At 44.0% G+C, this 21,567-nt stretch overlaps 1 long non-coding RNA gene across 1 annotated transcript in view; it reads left to right on the top strand.

The window, feature by feature from the left end:
* Positions 1-20,665, top strand: part of LOC146890166 (uncharacterized) — a 32,778-nt gene extending 12,113 nt beyond the window's left edge. Inside the window, exons 3-4 of the long non-coding RNA XR_014999041.2 lie at positions 19,828-19,955; positions 20,486-20,665. This is a non-coding gene — a long non-coding RNA (uncharacterized LOC146890166). The remainder of the gene's footprint in view (positions 1-19,827; positions 19,956-20,485) is intronic.
* The last annotated feature ends 902 nt before the right edge of the window (positions 20,666-21,567 follow it).

Below are 21,567 nucleotides of genomic sequence, written 5' to 3'. Positions count from 1 at the left end.
CTTTGCTTCTGCTCCATACGGGTGGAAAACAAATACATATTTAAGGAGATGGCTCAAAAACACTCACTAAGTCAGACCATCTGTGTTGGTAGAAGCTTTAGATTTTTGTCTGGGAAGTGGAATTTCTTCGTATTTTCTCCATTCTTGGGAGAACCTGGGGAACAACAACAAAAACAAAAACCTCAAAATAAAGGAAAACAACTCTTTAAAAAATAAAAAAAAAAACGGAAGTGAAAGAAATCAAGATGCCTAACCGATATTTCAGACAAAAATGTGAATAATTTGGCATTTCTCAGAAGGAATGTACAAATAAAGAGAGAGCTCAAATTACCCAGGAGTCTGCTTTGGTCCTGGTACAAGTTACTCATTCCTTCCCTAATGACATGAGCCTGTTCCCTCTAAGGTCAGCTTCTCATAAACAAAACAGTAGGTAGGTTGGAAGTCATGAAGAGAAGCAAGGGCTAGAAAAGGAGCTTCCCCGGGACAGCACAAGGCTCTGGTGAAAAGGATACCTTGCTTAGCGACCATTTTGTGTCACCCTGTCCACCAAGGCCACCGTGACTGCCCCTGATGGAGCACCTCTCAGAGGCTGCTCTGAGCATGCTGGTTTGTTTCTTGCTCGTGCCAAATCCAAACCCGGCGGATTCATCCTGTGAGCGGTAAATGGGTCCATTAGAAACGTTAGACCAGCATGTTGATGACTTTCTGGGGTTGATGAAATCCCGGTAGCCACACTAGTCTCAAGGACAGTAACCCTGAGCCCAGGTAGGAATCTCTAGCAAAACAGGTGCTGCCTGATGCCAATCAGCCATGCACACAAGCTTTTCCAGTCAGGTGAAGACCTCAGACATAACGCCAGAGCTCCTCAGCTTTGAACCAGACAGAGACGAATTTCACTCAGGCTGAGGAGAAAGAGGGGCTAACACGGGTAAGATTGGGTTGATAGACACTGTTTCCCCTATTTGTTTATTTAAATGAAGTCGGCTCTCGTAGTTGGTCCAGTAGAGGGTGCTCAAGAAATCAAGGTCCTTGTGCGAGTGGTTGACTGGGTTAATAACACCTGGGAGATGCACCTCCGTCTGCAAGGGTGCTGCCAGAGAGGTTTAACTGAAGATTGAGTACAGGCCTGAATGTGGTTGGCACCAGCCCACGGTTGGGGTCTCAGATTGAATGAATGAATGAATGAATGAATGAATAGGTAAATAAATGAACTAAATAAAAGGAGGAGTGATCAGAGCACCAGCTTCCTTTCTCTCTGCTTCCTGACTGAGGAAATGTGACCAGTGGCCTCTGTCTTCTGCCACCACGATTTCTACTTGTCCCCACCCCCAAAGCGATGGTCTGTGTTCTCAAACCGGAACCAAGAAACCCCTTCCTGTCTTAAGCTGCTCCTGTCCTTCAGTATCACCTGACCATGGGAATGGCTGCAGCCCTGTGGGTTTGCTGCTTGGCTGAGAGAAGCCATCTGTGTGTCCTACCCATGTTTCTCTGGGATGTAAATGAAGGGGAGAGTGGTTCTCAGGACCCATGTTTTCCTGAGATGTAAAAGAGGATAGTGGTTTTCAGGTATGCCCCCTTGGAGCTCCAAATGTTCTGTGTTCACATGCTCCAGCCAGATCACCTCTCCCTCTGGTGAAAGCACACATAAGCTTTTATTTATTGAAAGATTTCTGTTGTTTAGGCAGAGAAAAGATTCTTACCCTCCAGCTCAGCAATTCCTGAACTCTAGTTGTGCGCAGGACCTTACCCAGAGCCGAGAGAATGTAGATTCTGACCCAGGAGCCTGAGGCAGGGCTGTGCATGCCTCTTGTCCATCTCCTCTGTCTCTCTGTCTCCCCTACCCCCCCATCACCCCATCCCTCCATCCCTTCTTCCTTCTTTCCTTTTATTAGAGACAAGATCTCACAAAATGCCAGGTTGGTCTTGAACTCAAGATATAGCCAAGAACAACCACAGACTTCTGATCTTCTTAACTCCATTTCCAGGATGCCGAGAACCCAGACTTTAATCTGGTTTATGTGGTTCTAGGGATGAAATACAGGGCTTTGGCTTTGTGTATGCTAAGCAAACACTCTACAAACTGAGGTATACCCCCAGCTCCAAGAATCTGAACTTATTTTTAAAAGACTGTTTTATCAGTCCTTTGAGCCCTTTGTGCATTGCGTTTTGAGCATAGTAGAGGACCTGTCACTCGGATGCATCTGTGTATAAGTTCTAGGCTGCCCTAGACCTTGACAAGGGTTACTTGATAACTTATTTGTGGAGGCGTGATGTTGCAGCCCCGTGTTTCTAGGCAGAAAACTTTCCTTTTTGACTTTGAAGCTTTCCTCAGGACTAGGAATCAGAGCGGAGGGGAGTAGACCTAATACGTGTGGCCTCTCTTCCTCTTGCTCTCCCCAAAGAACAAAGAGCAACCCTGCTGGCATGTTGAAATAGGAGGGAATATCTGAAGCTGGCTGAGCTCCAACAGCGGAGACATTTATTTGGTGGGTCTGTCTGGGATTCCCCAATGACACGAACAGCGAGTGCCCCACGGGAAGGGTGATGCCAAGGGAGAGTCCTCAGTAGACTCCCTCCAAGTTCCTGCTCCAGGGGAAGGGGAAAGACTTGGCATGATGGCCTTTCAGTTGGATTTGCTCCTACAGTAATAGACCTAGCACCAAAGGAAAAAGACCGACGAGGGAGTGGCCTGGGAGCAGTCTCGTTACCTGGTTACTGAACGGAATAGCCTCATTTCTTGCCCGTGACAGAAGGACGTTTTGGTTTCATTTCTGATCTTTATCTAGTCACCATTTCAATGAGTATTAGCGATTTCAGATCCAGTGTGACTCAGAGATTGATGGTCCACAGGGTGCTTTCTGGGCCTCCTGGGCTATGAGCAATGGGGCAGCCTGACATACAGTCTTTCCTTCCGATCGTTAGAAATCAAAAAGTGACAAGTTGGAATCACAGGGGGAAAGAAGACCGAAGCGAGGAGGCAGAGGCAATAAAGATACAGAAAACAGCTCAGGACAGAACCCAAGGCTGAAGGGGAAGGGTGAGCAAACAAGAGAGGCCCGAGAGTTCTCCCTCGTGTTTCAAGCCCTGATTCCAACTCTCTCACCGACGTGCTGCGGCCGAGTCTTGTGCTCACTGTCTTTGAGGGTGAACTTCGGTTACTAAAAATGCCAGGAAGAAACAATCACACAAAGGTTTTGTGAGCACTTAGAGAGAGATTAGGAGTCTCTACAGGAGAAGAAAGTGTCTCAGGTGAAAGAGAAAGGTTTAGTGTGTGTGTGTGCGTGTGCGTGTGTGTGTGCATGTGCATGTGTGTGTGTGTTCATCTCTTCATGAGGAAGCCAGAGGTCAAACTTTGAGTGTTGATCCCCAGGATTGATTCTTCCTTGGTGATTTTTGTTGGTTGGCTTTTTGCTTTGTTTTTTAGTGGTTCTGGTGTTTGTTTGTTTTTGAAGGCAATATCTCTCACCTGCAGCTCCCTGATTCAGCTAGACTGGATGACCAGCTAGTCTTAGGGATTCTCTTGTCTCTGTCTCCCCGGTATTAGGACCACATATGCTCATCACCGTGTCCAGCTCTTTAAAGTGGGCCCTGGTCTTCAAACTCAAGTCTTCTTGCCTGTCCAGCAAGCACCTTGCCTACTGAGCCATCTCGCTTGCCCTGTTGCAGTATTTCTATAAATGTAGGTACTCCGGAGAATTCCTGTAGGGACACACTGCCCCTTTAGAGCTGTACAATAGGCTAGAGCATGGCAGGGACAGGACACAAAAGCCCAGCGAAGCACTTTACAAGTTAACTGTTATTATTTTAATTGTACATGTTTATGGGGCACGGCACGATCATTTGATACATATACACATTCTGATCAAATCTGGGTAATTAGAACTTATTATTCAAGGTTAGAGATTCCTTCTGTCTGATATATTCCTTCAAAACCCAGCTTAAGCACCACTTCCTTTAAAAACTTTCCACTTATTTATGTTTGTCTCTTTATTAATATAAAGGCTACATTACCTCTAATTATATAATTTCTCATAGATAATATCAGTAATAACCATGCCGAATGTTCTTAAACACCTATTCATGTTACGTGCCAGGTGACATACAAACCCCCTTCCAAGTAGCATCTCAATTTAATTATTCCAAACGCCAGGACAATGGTTCTCCACCTGTGAGTTGTGACCCCTTTGGGAGTCAAGCGACCCTTTCACAGGGGTCACCTCAGACCACCAGAAAACACAGATACTGTACAATCACAATCCACAACCTGAAAATTACAGTTGTGAAGTAGTAAGGAAAACAGTTTTATGGTTGCAGAGGGAGAGGGGTCGCCATGATGTGAGTGACTATATTAAAGGGTTGCAGTATGGGGAGGGTTGAGAGCCTCTGCTCTGGGAGATTTTGCTTGCTGTTTACCACATAGGGAAAGAGAGGCCTGAAAGACAAAAAAAAAAAATTCCTGCTGTCAAAGTCATATGGTAGAACATCGGAGGATGTGATGGGACTGTGGGAGAGAATTATGTGACACACTGTCCCTCATCTATTTCCTTTCAGCCCTTGGCCACAGGACCATCCTTGAGCTCCTCATTTTATCTCGGGAGTACTCAGAATCCCAGTGATGGTCCCCAAGGTTTCTATCCCCTGGTTATTTAATGGAACCAAATGTAGATACTACTTGAAGGGACGTTGCAGGTGCTAATTAGTTCCCAGATCAGGTGTTCTTACCATGTGTGTACATGTGATAACCCAGGGGGAGAGGGCCTGACCAACCAGGTGACCCTTTAAAAGCAGGGAGTTTTCACCTGCTGGTCTGTAACTCAGAGCATAGAGACCTAATTGGCTTCCGAGATGGGAAAGGCCATAAAGGGCTTCTTGAAGCTGAGAGGGACCCCCGCTGACATAAAAAATGCTGCCACTTCACCTAAGTTACATGGCTTGTTACATGGATAGGTATTTAAAGAACAGCAAGGAGCCTGGTACAGCCCACACCTGAATGAGCTTTGAAGAAGATTCTTTTCCAAAACCAACTGCAGGGAGTGGGAAGGTGGCTGGGGAGATGACCATAGCAGTTGGATGAACTGGGGAGACGGCCACAGCGGCTGGAGAGGCTGGAGGGGTTGGCGGGGCAGGGGAAGATGACCATAGCAGCTGGATGAACTGGGGAGACGGCCACAGATGGCTGGAGGGACTGGAGGGGGTTCGCGGGGCAGGGAAGATGACCATAGCGGCTGGAGGGGCTGGAGGGGTTCGCGGGGCAGGGAAGATGACCATAGCGGCTGGAGGGGCTGGAGGGGCTGGGGAGATGGCCACAGTGACTGGAGGGGCTGGAAGGGCTAGAGGGATGATTGGCAAGATGGCTGAAGAGAGAGCTGGGATAACTCAGTGGTTACAAGTGCTAACTGCTCTATCAAAGGACCTCAGAATTCAGGTCTAATGGCTCGCAAATGCCTATAACTTCAGCTCCAGGGAACCTGACCCTTCTCTCTGATCCTTGTGGGCACCTGCACATTTACACACACACACACACACACACACACACACACACACACACACACACACACAAGCAAATATAAATTAAAAGATAACATTGTAAAAATCCCATCTGAAAAGTTCTTAACTTCCATCCTTTGATTTTTCTGAGCAAACCTTCCTGGCTTTCTTTCCCGTAGGGCTGCCATATAGTAACTCTGGGTCCCTTCAAGCCGCGGTCTTTGGGATCATTCATTGCATATCAATAACAGACAAATACGGTCTCTATTCAGAAACCCACTCCAGTATAGTTCTACTTTAAATGTATTTCTCTGCATCTTCTTTGGGGGCATCAAAGGACACTGTTTCACTTTTCTTTTGAACAAGTAAACAAGAAAGGTGCTCATGTCTTTCAGAATAGCAGGCTTATCAGGAGGCCCTTTCTGCTTTCAACACAAGACATGGCTCCGTGCTTCCCAGATTCAAAGTCCGATCTTGCTGGACCTCGGTGTCTTCATCCATAAAACTGGGATAATGACAGGGCTGTTGGGAGGATGAAATGATACAATGCTCATAAAGCGGTTGCTTCATTGCCCGGCACATGGAGATCAGTCAGTGTAATCTGGCCGTGATCTTTACCTGGATAGCTTAATGAATGAATGAATTCCAGGAAGGAGATAAGATGTTGTTACCTTGAGCACACCTCCTGAGTTTAGAAACTCCTGCCACGTTTCGCTCCAGGTCAGGTCATCACACATTCCTGGATCTGGGAGCATAGTCGCTGACTCTCAGGTCAGGCCCCAGGACCCAGCCTTGCATCTAAAAGTGCTCAGAAATGGAGAGAGCCACAGGGCTCAACTGGGATTGTTCCTGCGCACACTGGGAACAACAACTAGGTCACCCGAACTGTTGAATCAGGCTGGGGATCCCTCCCCTCAGGGTCCCCTGCATAAAGGACTGTTAGTGCTGTTAAAACCCTTGAGCCAGTAGCCCTAGGTGGACAGAGGCTGACTCGGGCAACTGCTTCTTCATTCACAACTATGATTCACGCCCAGTAGAAAGGCACCTTACAAATACACCCCTGTTTCAATTGATTTTAATTGTGTGTAGTATTTCTTGGTTTTACTTTCAAGTATTCTATTTACACTTTAATCATTTCATACACGTATACACCAACCACTTCTATCCCTAACCCAACCTCCCATTTGACCAGCACCCCTGAAAATATACCCAACTTTCCTTCCTTCGTGTCCTGGTTTTTAACTTGTTTGTTTGGTTTGTTTTGTTTTGAGTCATCAAGTCCCTTTGGTGGTGCCTGCTGAAATACTCGCTGGTGACCAGTCTTCTGGTTGGCGTGGGCTTGTGGAAGTCTTCTGCAGAGTCACAGCTGCCATGAGGTCATGAGTAGAATCGCCACTTCCTGCCCAGGAGAGAGCATTTCACAGCTCTCCTCCACATTCTCCTTCTCTGGCATTGTGTTCCCCTCCTTCCTCCATGTCCCTAAGCTTTGTGGAGTTGATGTGGATGTCCCGTTTAAGGGCTGAGCCCCTAAGAGTCCCTTACTTGAGTACTTTATCTGGTTATGAGTCTCTACACAAACTGCTGCCCACTGCAGGAAGAAGCTTCTCTGGCCAACATTAAAACAACAACAACAAAACCTGTTTATCTTAGGATGACATGATTATAACAGGTTTAGGGCCTGTTAGCTCTTTTATTAAATGATATCTTGGTTCTTCAGATAAGAAAGCATGTTAAGCCAACCAACCAATCAAACAAACAGCAATTTTTGCCACTTAAAAAAGCAAACAGAAATCTGGAGTATTGCTCTGTGGTAGAGCATTTGTCTAACTCTCAAGTCCTGGGTTCAATGATTCTCCACACCTCAGTTGAAGTTATTATAATTTTATTTAAAGTATATTTTAATTTGGCTTAAGAAATCTTCCTTTACACTCTCCCTGTTTTGTTTTATTGTTATTGTAGACAGGGTCTTTTCACTGAACCTGGATTTAACTTCCCAGAGCGCCAGCAGGACAGGGAGGAAGTCTGAGGACTCAGCTATTTCCACCCTGCACCCCTGGGGTCACAGGCATCTGCCACCAGGCCCAGGTTTTGTGTGAGTACTGGGGCCCGGGAGTCGGCTCCATAAGCCCTTATGGCAAGTATACTCCCCACCAAACCAGTCCCCCAGTCCTGAAATCTATTTTTACCAAAAAAAAAAAAAACAAAAAACTATGTAAACAGAACCTGGGCCCAGAATGCAACTGGTGTGTTGTGTTAGAACTGGGTGCCTTCTGATAGGGAAACAGGGAGGATCTTCACGTCCCAGCCAGACTCTCTCCCAACCTGACAACTGATTCTGGCAACTAATCCCTAGTCACTTCCTAACTAGGCATTATCTACATGGTTATCATGCATGTGTGGGTTTTTTGCTATAGTTCCCAGCATTTCCTTAACAAGCAAGTTTCTAGCAAGTTAGGTGCATGAAGGGCCAGAGGGGAGAAGGAAACGGAAATATTTGGAAATAACTGGTCAATGCAATGATCTGTTTCGGGTGAGGGGTAAGAAACAAAGCATTCAAAGCACTGCCTCGACTTGGACCAGGCAAGCACTCAGGGCCTGGTGTGTGGAGGAAGGCACGAAGCTGAGAGGGCTGAGGAACAATGGGCCATCAGAGATGCCATGTTATGTAACTGGGTGGTTTGAATTCACGAGTGTCAAGGCAACAAGTGGAGGAGAAAGTCTTTCCTCCTACTCTGTGATGGGAGGGAGCAGGCCTCCGAGACACTCAGCTGCCCCTGCCCCCGGAGCAGGCTCTGTCTCTCACAGCGGTGCCAACAGCTGGCATTTAGGAAGGAGCTGCTGGCTCTGTCTTTTTGTCACCTAGCAGGGCCTCAGGGACTAGAGGTTTGTTTATTTTTTTAATTTATTTTTATGCACATGGGAGTTTTGCCTGCATAGGTCAAAAAGGAGTTTCAGATCCCTTTGAACTGGAGTTAGAAGTGACTGTGAGCAGCCATGGGCACTGAAAATTGTTCCTGGGTCTTCTGCAAGAGAAACTAATGCTCTTGATCATGGAGCCATACGTTCAACTTTTAATTTTTTTTAAAAAATATTTATGGCATTGAAGAACAGTGAGCAAATGAAGGGCCCAAGCAGTTCTCGGCCCTTAGGAAAGATCCTGACACTTGAAGCGTGAGCCTATTCCTCAGTCTCTCAAGGTGCTCTCTTGGGGGCAGGAGCATTGTGATTCACAGGTTTCATAAACTGTAGGTCTCAGACACATGGGATGATGAACACCCAGAAAGGCCACAGAAGTCGGATTTCAGTGGAAGCTTTGGAAAAAAGGAAGCTGTGAGGGAAACCTGGCTGGGTCGGAGACGCCATGATGTCCAGTACTGAAGGTCACTGTCCTTAGCAGTATCCTGTATGACCTATCCCATAATTCAAGAAGGATAAAGTCCCTGGATTGCTTCTAAGCTTCTTGCTGATCTTCCCTGGTGTGCAGGCCCTGAATGGTAGCCACACCCCATGAATCTCTCTTGAACTCTGCACATGCTGTCCCCTGGACCAATGACACCTCCTAGCTCTCAGTCCTTGAAGCTTCAACGCCTCAAACCCAGTTATACCCTCTCTTCTTAGAAAATAATTCCTTCCACTGCAGCCATCATGAGTGAATAGACTCTTGGGCTCCAGGAACTCCCTGCACTTAATGGCAAGCTCATTCCCACTGCCCCCATCACAGACACTGCAATTCAGACTCCCTTCCTACAGTGCTCCCTGCTGAAGAGCACATCCCACGTCTATGTACTTCAATGCCTTTATTACCCTACCCCAAAGATGGCCCAATACATTCCTACATTTCCCACACTGAGTGCCTTGTTTGCCAAGCCCAGGTGGCTGCGAAGAGGCTCTGTCCTGCAGAAGACACAAGGCTGAATTCATTTACCCTTAGAGTTATGACTGTATTTTTGCCCTCATACTTGTAAGCTGGACGAGTACACGGAAGCTAGGCTGCTGCTCCAGCCATTCTATTTGCTGGGCAGCTTACAGTTCCTGTTGCCACCACTTTTGTAAGGAAGACAATGCATTACCAGTACTGGGCAATGGCTGAAAGACTTACTTGGATGTGTAAGTGGACAGAGGTGGATAACAATGATGCTGATGCTGATGCTGATGATGACACTAAAAGCTTCAAAGGATGCCCCAGAGTGCTGAACACTTCCCATTCCTACCCCAGAACATGTACATGTGACTGATTGTCAACCTGACAGGATTGAGAATCACCTAGAGGACACACTTCTCCCCCATACCCCGAGTCTGAGTGTAAGCGAGTTCTAGATTGACTTAACTGAGTTGGGATGGCCCTCCCTAGTTGTGAATGGCAGCAATCTGTAGACTGGACAGAATAAAAGGGAGAAGGCAGACTGAGTAACAGCTTCATCTCTCTGCTTCTTGGCTCTGCACACAATGTGATCAGCTGCCACACAGTCCTGCTGCCACGCCTTCCCTGTCAATACGTGTTGTAGGGAAGCTGCTTGTTTGTTCCTGGCTGCTCAGCCCCGAAATAATCACACAGAAACCATATTATTGGTAATACTGTCTGGCCAATAGCTTAAATGTACTTCTGGCTAACTCATATCTTAAATTAACCCATCTCCATTAATCTGTGTATCACCATGAGGCTGTGGCTTACCGGGTAAAGTTCTGGTATCTATCTCCGATGGGGTTATATGGCTTCTCTCTGACCACACTTTTTTTTCTCCCAGCATTCAGTTTAGTTTTCCATGCCTAGCTAAGTTCTGCCTTGCTATAGGTCAAAGCTGTTTCTTTATTTATTATCCAATAAAAGCAAGACCTCACACACTATTTCCTCTTTCATGTTTAAATAAAAAAAGAAGGTTTTAATTTTAACATAGTAAAATTACATAAAACAAAACATGTATCAAGCAAGAATTATAGTTGTAATATTTATATCTACTTTATCTTTTATCATAACTAAGGAAAACTATAATTATATATTATATAATTATATATATATAATTAATAACTATATATTTTTCAACCCAGAAGGATATAATATTACCTAAGCAAACAGAAAGTACATTGTAAACATCTTCCAAAACTCTAGAAATGACAGAGACATCTCTCTACCTGGACAGTCACCCAAAGTTCTTTTGTAAGTTGTGAACACCTGTGTTCAGCCTACTGTCCCATAGTATCTGGAAGACATTTTCATGAATCAGGAATTTCAAAGACAGTTCTGTCCATATTGGCAGTTTGTCAGTCACTTTCTTCTGTGTCCTTCAGAATGTCTAGCAGACTCTTTTGTGTAGCAGGAACCACAAAGGACCATCTCACCTTTAGGTCAAGTTTAGCAGTCATTTCTCTGTGGGTCTGGCATGTCCATTTCATACAGCATAGCATCAAGCAATAGAGGCAAGAGCAGTTTCTTACCCAAATGGCTAACCAATGCCATAAGGAGCCTCTTTGGTCCCATTATCCTCTTGAAGTAGATTGGTGCTGCCAGGAGCAGATGTATCTCATTGTTATAAAAACAATGAGATAAGTTTAAGTTTTTAAAATATTTTAAATTCCATATTCTGTAGGTCTTTGAAAGGTTTGAAGGTTATCTATATAACTGAAATAAATATCTATACATCTAGAAAACCTAACTAATATGACGACAAGGTTGACTATTATAGAACATTATTTATTAACCTGAAGACAGTGTCAGATCCCCTGGAACTAGAGTTATAAAGGGTTACAAGCTTCCATGTGGGTGCTGGAAACTGAATCTAGGTTCTTTGGAAGAGTAGCCAGTGCTTTTAACTGAAGTCATCTGATGTGAGGTGCCCTTATTTATGTTACAGGGAGAGTGGGAGCCCTTTGTTTGTCCCAGATTCCCAGCTAGCTTATACCCAAAATAATCACGTAGAAACCGTATTAATTAAAACACTGCTTGGCCATTAGCTCTAGCCTCCTATTGATTAACTCTCACATCTTCATTTAACCCATTTCTATTAAATCTGTGTTCACCACGAGGTCATGGCTTACCAGGAAAGATTTAATATGTCTGATTTGGTGTCTCCATGGTGGTTCTCTGTCTGCTCTTCTTCCCAGCCTTCAGTTCTGTCTTCCCACCTACCTAAATTCTGCCCTATCACTAGGTCCAAAGCAGTTTCTTTATTAACTAATGAAAGCAACACAAATACAGAAGGACCTCCTACACCATTTCCCCTTTTCTGTTTAAACAAAAAGGAAGGTTTTAACTTTAACATAGTAAAATTACATATAAAAAAACAAGTATCAAGCAAGAATTACAGTTACATTATTTATATCTATTTTACCTTTTAGCATAACAAAGAAAAGCTATAATTATCTATCTATTCTTCAACTCCATCAAAGACTCCAGAAAGATATAATATTACTCAAGTAAATAAGAAGTGCATTGTAAGCAACTTCCAAAACTCTAGAATTGACAGAGACATCTTGCTGTCTGAACAGTCATCCAAAGTTCTTTTGTACCATTGGGGCATCCATCTTTAGTCTATAGGCCCATAGTATCCAGGAAACTTTTCCATGAAGCTAGAAATTTTAAAGACAGTTCAGTCACTTTCTTCTGTGTCCTGAAGACTGTCTCACAGACTCTTTCATGAAGCAGGAACCCTGAAGGACCATCTCACCTTTAGGCAAGTTCAGCAGTCATCTCTTTGTGGGTTCTTCATGTCCAGTTTATGCATCAGTCCAGGCAAGAGCAGTTTCTTGCCCAAATGGCTAACCAACTCTATAAGGAACCTCTTTGATTCCCATCTTTCTCTTGAAGTAGATTGGTGCTGCCAGGAACAGATGTGTCTCATTGTCATGAAAATTCCTGAGTTATTAAAACATTTTAAATGCCATATTCTGTAGTCTTTGAAAGATATGAAGAATGTCTATCCATCTGAAATGCACATCTAGAAAAAACTAACTAACATGACTACAAATTTGTCTATTATAGATGATTATCCATTAACAATCTATAATTCCTAATTATACATTACATTTTTAAATGAACTACACAATCACAATACCTTAATTGAGATCAGAAATATGCATATAACAAAATTGACCTTAAATTAGTATCAGTAAACCAAGATTCATATCAATGCAAATTATTTATATCTATATCATATCTCCCTTTAAATGTAAAAGAACATTTAAAAACAATATTTGGGAATATGGGCATAGTTTTTTCTCTCCAAACCTGCTTCATGCTGTATGGGGGCACTGTTAATCAGGTCTTTTATGGTGTATCCTGTGTGCTACATTCATCTCAGTCAGCAGTTGAGGTAAGTAAGTTTTTAAGGCTGCTCATAGCAACCTTTCAGGAGGGCGTGATCTATAAAACCATATTTGTCTGGAAGGAATCCATAGGGTCTCATCCTCTGTGAAAACAAAAGAAAAATCTCTTTTCCAAAGCACCATATTCTTAGGCCCAAATTTTGAAGTCAAGATACCTTTAGAATATAGGTGTTGGATTAGCTTAGCAGCACACACAATGAAATTTCTCTCTGTAGTTAGCTCCTTCATAGTCAAAAATTTAAAGAAGACACAGTCATATACAGAATCCAGACTCTGAATATTTCATTTTTATGTGGCTTATTTTTGTTTACTCTTTTTAATCTATCAATACTTGTACTGTCTCTTTAAAGACTTTACCCTTTTTCTAAAGCATTAACTTTGGCTCTGTTTATTCTTTATCTTTTTTCTCCCAAGCCTAAGTACATTTATTTAACAATGTGATCTATTTAGAGGTCATTTATGTCTGAATTTGTCCTATTGTGAAGCTGTAATTGTTTACTGTCCAGAAGAGCTTTTTAAAATGCTAAGCAGCTTGGTTGTAGCTGCTCTGGATGTTGGCTCCATGACTTCTCTCTGACCCTACCTTCTCTTTTCCAGCATTCAGTTTAGTTTTCCCTGTCTGGCTAAGTTCTGCCTTGCCATAGGCCAAAGAAGTTTCTTTATTCATTAACCAATAAAGGCAACACACAGATAGAAGGACCTCCCATACCAAGCAAGGGCTGGAACTTCAATCCACCAACGGAAATAAATCCCTCCTTCCTTCAGTTGTTCTTGTCAGGGATTTTGTTGCAGCAATGAGGAAGGCCACTTGTGCACACAGAGACTGGCTGTGGTTGTTGTTCTCATTCCGTAGAGTGACATGACTTGTCCAAGGGCACACAGCCTGGGAGAGCCAAGAGTGGGGCCAATGCATTCTTATTTCGGAGCCCCAACCAACACCACTCACTGCTGCTGCAAGAGTAGGCATAGGTTTAGCTTTCAATAGGCACACACAGAGGCATAGCTCGAGTTGAAGCCTGCTTGTGTGCATGAGGGTAGAAGTGTGCTAGGGTGCTTCTCAGGTTCCCTGTGCACATTATCATGTCTCAGCAGGTGCCTCTTTCACTTTGAGAGGAGCTCCAGGGTCTTCAGAAGGGTAATGTTAACATGTCCAAAGATTCCCCCAGGTAACAAGAGCCCCTCTGCCCACCCATGGCTGTTTGCTTTCTCTTTCTCTTCCATTTCAAAACCAGAACAACATTGGGCTGAGTCTGCATTTGGTTGGATTGGATCCTCAGTTTGTCCAAAGGAGTGAGATAGAGAGAAAGAGATAGAGGGGAGAGAAAGAGAGAACAGAATATGGGAGGCCAACTTACACTAGTGAAGATTTGCTTTTCAATAACAGATTTCTATGTAATTGTACCCTGTTGTTTCTAATCTAGAGCTTTCCTGGCATTCACCTCCCAGGGAGCATATTTTATTTATAATGTCAGCTTCAAGGTAGGTACATTTAGGCTGTGCAAGCCCATGGCAGACTTCAGGGCCCAGTGGCACGGATGGCAGCTGCAAAGTGACGGGTGTCAAAGGCGACTCCGATGAATCCCAGAGGAGTGACGAGAGGCATTTTGTATCACCGGGCTGGGTGGGGGCCGTGTCCCTCAAGAGAAGAATTCCCCTGGGTTGCAAGGGGTACTAAGAGAGTGGCTTTCTCGATCCTAGTAAAGGTGAGAATGCGCTCAAGGCTGCTGACAGCCAGGAGGGTCCGCTGTTCACTGACAGTTCAAAGAGGCAAGCAAGCTCTCCCTCCGTCGCTGTCATCTTCCCTAGTCCCCAGTGTAGGACAGAGTCACCTGGATACTTTCCACATTTACTTTATTGTCAGAAAGCGAACTCTGTGCCCTGGGATTTGCTTTTGCTTTGCTCTGTTTCTAATCTCGTTTCGCACCGTTTTATTGTGTTCAGATGGTCAGGTTCCAGGTGGCTGGCAATGCCCTCAACGACACCAGCAAAGAGATTCTGACCCTGTATCTTTCTTCCTCCTACTTCCATCTCCTCGAGACATCTCATTTGAGACAGTGTAAAACCTCCATGAGGTTTTGAAAGTCCTTATCTGTATTAAAAGTACACAACCTCCTAAGTAATCCAAAAAAAAAAAGTTTTCAAATGTTTTCTGTGGGTCTGGGGCCATGAAAAGCCTCGTTGTTTACCCAGGAAGACACTGGACTCAGGCTGGCGATATGCCAGAGGCCGCTCAGCAAGCGAGGGAAGGAGGGCCCAGAACCCAAAGGCAATGGCAAAGGACACCCAATAAAAATTTCCACTCCTAGGCCTTGACAGATCTCAGGACAGCATGAAATGAACACCCGTTCTGGGGCACTCAATTAAGGGACGAGAGGGCCAGAGACAAGACACGAGTGCCAGGTATGGAAAATCCAGTGACAGAGAAAGAAAATAACAGCTGTCTTTTCAGATCCTGAAATGCTGCTTTTTATTGTAGACAATCCAGGGAGAAAGCATTTAGAAGACACACAGGAAAGATTCTGAGTGTCTAAGTTACCATCCTGTAGATACATCTAGGTTCCTCCCATTTCTTTTTTTCTAGCTATCAGGTAGATTTGGTGCAGAGTTGGAAGACAGTGTTATCGTCCATGTGTTAAGGGGGTGAGAAATCATCCAATGAACTCAGTATATACATAGAGGCATCCCCACCCCAGCGCCTTTGAGACTTTTGTAATTCAGAATCACATTCTCTAGCAACGAACATGCCTTAAACCCCATAGATGCCGGACTTAGCAAAGTAGCTATTAAGGTCTGACCTTTCCCCTACTTGAGAAAGTACTATGAGGGCTGTAGAGATGGCTCAGGGAGTAAAGGCACCTGCTATTGAACGCAACACCTGAGTTCAATCTCCCTAGATACACACACACACACACAGAAGAAAACCACCTCCTGAAAGTTGTCCTCTGACCTATGCATGAGAATCTTGGCATATACTGACCAATAAATAAGTTAAAATATAATTAAGGTACATAAAAATCATATCCCCCAGTCCCTCAAGACATGACTTTGTTTGGGACCAAAGTCACTTCATAGTAATCAAGTCAAGATAAAGCCATCAGGGTGGCTGCTATTCACTGATGACCTGGACCTTGACAAAAGAAGGTTCTAGAGAGACACTAGCAGATACAGAGTCATAACCATGCACACTGAGGTCAGGCACATGTAGCTGGGTCCCACAGGGCAGCACAGCTTGTGACCCCCAGCAAGAGCTGGAAAGATTCAAGGAAGGACCGGAGAACCTGACCCTCTGTCAACACAGTTAAAAGGTTTTGGTCTTCATAACTATAAGCAAAAGGATTTTGGTTGCTACCTGGCATGTGACATTTGTTGCATAAACTCTAGAAAACAAAAACAGTGATATTCTCTTTATATACATGAGAGCACCAAGTCGCATTTTTGGATGATGGTCTTGTTTGGTTTGTTGATTGTTGGAAAGAAAGATCAGAGGATATAGACTTAGAGAATTTAAGGCTAGCTGTTCTGTGTTTGCTCTCCTTTATCTTTCTGGGTACACATGGGTAGGTTGATTTCCTGGGTTCCCCTAATATTAACTTAGTAACAATGACCTGCAGCCAGGCTTGATGCTTTAAAAATCACCATGGTGATTTCTCCTCTGCCGCAGGGACCTTAGATGTTCTTGTTGGTATAGCTACAGAGTAGAGACAAAGCATCCAGTTCCCATCAGACTTTACATGTGTGAGGAATGAATTTTAATATGCTGAGATTTGGGGCTTCTTCTTCGGTCTAGACAATCTACATTGCTACCTTCATTCTATCAGGCACCTGGAACTACATATCAGTGATGCCAGAAGAAAGCTGTATCATGAGAGGTCACACTCTGTGCTGTGTAGTGAGGGCCCATCACAATAGAATTAAAATAACAATCTCCTCAATGCTTTGGGGGTTGCATGTATGCAAATGCATATGTTTGTACATGCGCAGACAAGCGTTTATGTGGCTGTGTGTGCGCATGAGCGTGGATGACTGAGGGCAGCCTCGGGTCTCCCCATTTGTTTTCCTGTTTTAGAGAAGTGTCTTTTACTGTCCTGGAGGTCATCCTTGGGGCTATGATAGCTGACCTGTGACCCAGGATCTGCCCATTCCTTCTTTTCAAGCACTTGGACTAATGTTGTGGTTCCTATCTTCGCTTGTGCCCCGTTTGTCCTATTTCTAGAGTGAGGATCAGGCACTTACAGCTTTTGATGAACCTGATTCTGATGGGCAACCAAATGAACAAACCCTTCTACGAGAAAAACATAATCCAGGACCCGAAATAACAACCTTCTCCTATGTGTGTTGTTGGCAGATGGCTCCCTAGGACTCTCTACAACTGACTTAATCTGGACAAAATGATGATGGAGTGATGAACTTTTCACTTTGCACAGGTGGAAGCTGTAGATGGTAGACGTTGCCTGAACTCACGTAGTCAGGAAGAGGTTAGGTTAAAACTTGACCCTCAGTCTAATGTCTTCATTTTAGAATACAATGTCCCTGGAGCTGAGGAGATGGCTCAGTTAATAAAGTACCACACAAACATTCAGTGCCTGTATTCAGGTCCTCGAACCAGATTCCCAGTACCCAGGGAAAAATCTAGACACAGCAGCAATGTACTGTAATCCCAGTTCTGTGAACTTAGAGACCAGAGGATGTTACTGGTCAGGCAACTTAGTTCCAGATTCAGAGAAAGAGTCTTATCAAAACAAACAAACAAACAAACAAACAAAAAACACATATTGCACATATAGGTCACAAGCATCTGCCTTACCTGGCTGCTCTGGCAATGAACCAAATCATGAGTTTCTGGGAGGTGAATGGTGTTATGGTTTTTTTCAATGAGGAGCCCATGACATCAACCATATAGAGATGTTTGAGTCCCTGGAATTCCAAGCACATGTGCTTATTTATCATCAGTAGGAATTAGAGCAACTTGGTCCTCTTGCTCGGGCTCACTGAAGGACCCAGTCCAGTCCTCCACACATGTTCAGCACATAACTCAAACTCTCTCCACCAGCAAATGGACTTTGGCAATCCTAAATGTGCCTTGCTACCCTGGCCTGCACGCCATTTCCTCAGCTTGACTGCTACTCTCTGATTCTTGCCTCTGGATCAATTCCTACCTAATATGTAGGAGTTTGAATCTCAGTCTGTCCATGTAGATAATGGATCCTTTTTTTTTTAATGTTTCCATGGCTGTCTTTCTTCCCAGGAGTGCCCCTTTCCTTCTGTACCCCGAAGATGAATTGGTCCTACGTCACCCCACAAGAGATCAGGGCTATGACATATTTACTAGCTTACTCCAGGGTCTAATCTGAAGAACAGTGGCTGGACTGGTCTACAGCAGACCCCTGCTTAAGAAAGCGAATCAATGATGAACTGACTGGAAGTTTGACTTTCTTGTAACAGGCCAAGAGATTCCATGGCCCAAGGAATCCTAGTTAGCCTTTCGATGATCACATAGGAATATCGGTCAGATGTATTGGGCCATTTACCATCAATCTGTGGTTCTTTCTATCATGGGAAAGTCAGGAGAGTCTAGAGTCTGAGCCCCTGCTGCTGGGAACATGTCCTCTGCCCCATTAGGAGGACCCCACCCCAGTAATTACAGGGTAACTGACTTGTTAAAGCCCGGGCCTTTCCACTGCATCCTTGGATGTAGACTAGATACTCCTTGCGCGGTTTATCTCACTTTGGGGTAGTACATATTTTATAGAGAAACGAGAGCCCTCCAATTAATAGTAATTGTGATCGAAGTTGTAATGGCCATCTCCAGCCTCACTCCACAAGAGCAGACTGGAAGGCCCATGCTAATTGCCACAAAGAGCCCCTGCCTAGCTGCAGCACTATATAAATAATAAATTAGAGGAAGAGCGAACAGCGCAACTGTTATGGTCTTCACGGAGGAGGGATGGATATTTATGGAGTGCTGACGGCTAAAATTCTTCTCTGAGTAATTATTAGTAAATGCGAAATGTCTACGTTTGTAAGGGAATTTTAATTAAAGGGAAGGTGACTCTCATTATGGGAAGAAATGGCGTTTGGGGATTAACAAGAAGGTTCAAGCCAAATGTGTTAGGTCTGACTGGCTTCCCTTGTTGCCACTTGGATGACAGCAGGAAGCCAAACTCCTGTGGGTTCAATTTCTTCTGGGTTTTAAATCAAAGGATATAAAGTAGTTATAATCATGATAAACAAGCTCTGACTGGAATCATGGAATATAGATTGAATGTTGAAAATTGATTTAATTCAGTACTGTCCCACGGGGCTGGGCATCTATCTGACTTTTCTTTTTAAGACTTGTTTTATTAATGCGTGTGTGTATTTATTAGTGTACTTTTTATTAATGTGTATATGTATTTATTAGTGTGTTTGTGTGTGTGTGTGTATGTGTGTGTATGTGTGCACATGTGCACAGCTTGTATGCAGGTGCTCATGGAGACCATAAGAAGGCATCAGATTCCCTGGAGTTGGAGTAACAGGAGGTTGTGAGCCACCAAAGGTGAGAGCTGGAAACAGAACTCAGGGGTTCCTGAAGAGCAACAAATGTGCTTAACCTCTGACCCCTCTCTCCAGTCCCTTGACCAAACATTTCAGGCTTCAGCGCCATCACATATAAGATGTGCACCAGCATTTTCATGTTGACTTTATATGGAGTAAATGAGACCAGCTGTGAAGAAAGACAAGGAGCCATGTTTGGAGTATCACAAACGTGTATAATGTCACAACATAAGTTTTTGGCATGTTGATTTATTTTCTTTGGCATGATTAATTTGGCATTCACAATTCAGGGTTAAGCAGGGCATGACTCTTGAGTACGAGAAACTCATCAGAAGCAGTCGAATGAGATAATCTTGACAAAGAGCCACTCTTTATTTCCGTAGAATCACACCCCATTTCCTTATGGAAAGTCTTAATATTTATATTTATTGGGTGGGAATCCAGACTCATGTAGGGAACTGATACAAGCCACTTGATCTTTTCCAGAGATTTCTCTATATTTTACATGGAATGACACATATTTCATGGGGCCTTGAGTTGACCTTCTTCCCTTATGGACTCATGGCCAGGAAGACTGAACCAAGAGCTGCAGATTCAGGAGAAAGAATGGCCAGGTAAGTGGTCACAGGAGACTAGTGTGACCCAGGGATGATAGGCAGCTGCCCTCTTCCCTCTCAGGAGGACCAGTGAATTCCAGATTCAGCCCAAGGCTTTCCCTACCATCCACAGAGGAAGCTCTCATATTCCAGATGTGCGGCTATCAGCAGATGGTTGAAAGTTCTAGCTTAACCTTCAGAAAACACTCTGCAGTCTGACCTCCTGGGTATCTTAATTACTCGTGACTATGGACTAACAGTATACCCCGACATTTAAAAGAGCATGGCTGTTGGGCAGGAGAGGCAGAGTTAAACGGAAGAGGCATCACATCAGGAAACAGACATAGCAAAGGGAATGGAGACGTTTAAGTTCATCTAACATCCCAGCAGTAGTTCTGAGGGTCATCATGACACTAACATGAAGATGGCTCTATTGTCAAAAATTTGAGATTTTGGCATAGGGAGGGAGGAGACTTTGCAGATGAGAGCGAGGGCTAGCAAACTTTTTCATAAAGACTGGACAGTAATATATTTGTTTCTGTTGACAGAGTGTTCCTGCCACAAGTATTCGCCTCTGCCCTTGTTGCTCCAAACAGCCACAGGACCTGTGAAGCCATAGTTCTATCCGTGTGACAGTCAAATCCCGTTTGTGAACAATGAAACTTGAATTCCATGAACTTTCCACCTGTCACAAAATAAATGCCCCTTGTTTGTTTTCTTATTAAAAATTATTTGTTCTCCTGTTTTAAAATGTTGATGTCATAATTAGTTCATGAGTTGTACAAGATGAGCAATAGTCAGCATTGGACCTGGTAAGCCATATCTTGGTACTGGCTCTTTGAAATAGTTAAAATAAGTTAAAAAAAATGAAAGAAAAGTAAAGACCATCTGAGGCAGATTCAAGTGAGGTTTTTCGTTATGGTTGAAATTTAAATTACATTCTATGGTATCTTAAAATTGATATTGGCTTGATCGGTTGATTCATTTTCATTACCAGGACTGACTGACAAGTGAGGAGAGAATCAGCATTGGATGGCCCAGTAACAGAGATGCTAGAGCCAGGTCCTGCTTTCTAGGATGCAAGCGCTGTCTCTGCTTTAAAGATGAGGAAGTAGGAACAGCGCATGGAAGTCAGCTCCACCAGAACCCTGGGGTCTGAATCCAGTTACGTAGGCTTCACTTCTTACGTCTTGGCTCAGCTCTGGACTCAGTACCTTACGTATCATGTTTGATTTATAAACTCTGTGCAGCTGGAAAAACCATAGATTAAGAGGAAGATTTGGTTTTGTGTAGCTGATAAATGTCGGGGCCGGGAAGTAGTATTTGGAACCCACCAACTGCGAAAAGCAATTGTCTTAGGTGAGCCTGGTGCTGCTGGTTCGTAGTTCTAGCTACTTGGGAGCCTGAGGCAGAAGAACCATGATCGCAAGGCCTGCTGGGCTACAGAATGTGTTGAAGGCTGAAGGCTGGCCCGAGAAACTTAATGAAACTTTATCTCAAATTAAAGCAGATGTGTTTGTGTGTGTGTGTGTGTGTGTACATGTATGTGTCTGTAAATGTGTGTGTGTTTGTGTGTGTGTATGTGTGTGTGAGAGTGTGTGTGTGAGAGAGAGAGAGAGACAAAGAGAGA

Source organism: Myodes glareolus, chromosome 22, assembly GCF_982192425.1.
Source record: "Myodes glareolus chromosome 22, mMyoGla1.1, whole genome shotgun sequence".
Classification (NCBI taxonomy): Eukaryota; Metazoa; Chordata; class Mammalia; order Rodentia; family Cricetidae; genus Myodes; species Myodes glareolus.
This window is presented reverse-complemented; position numbering and strand designations above follow the sequence as displayed.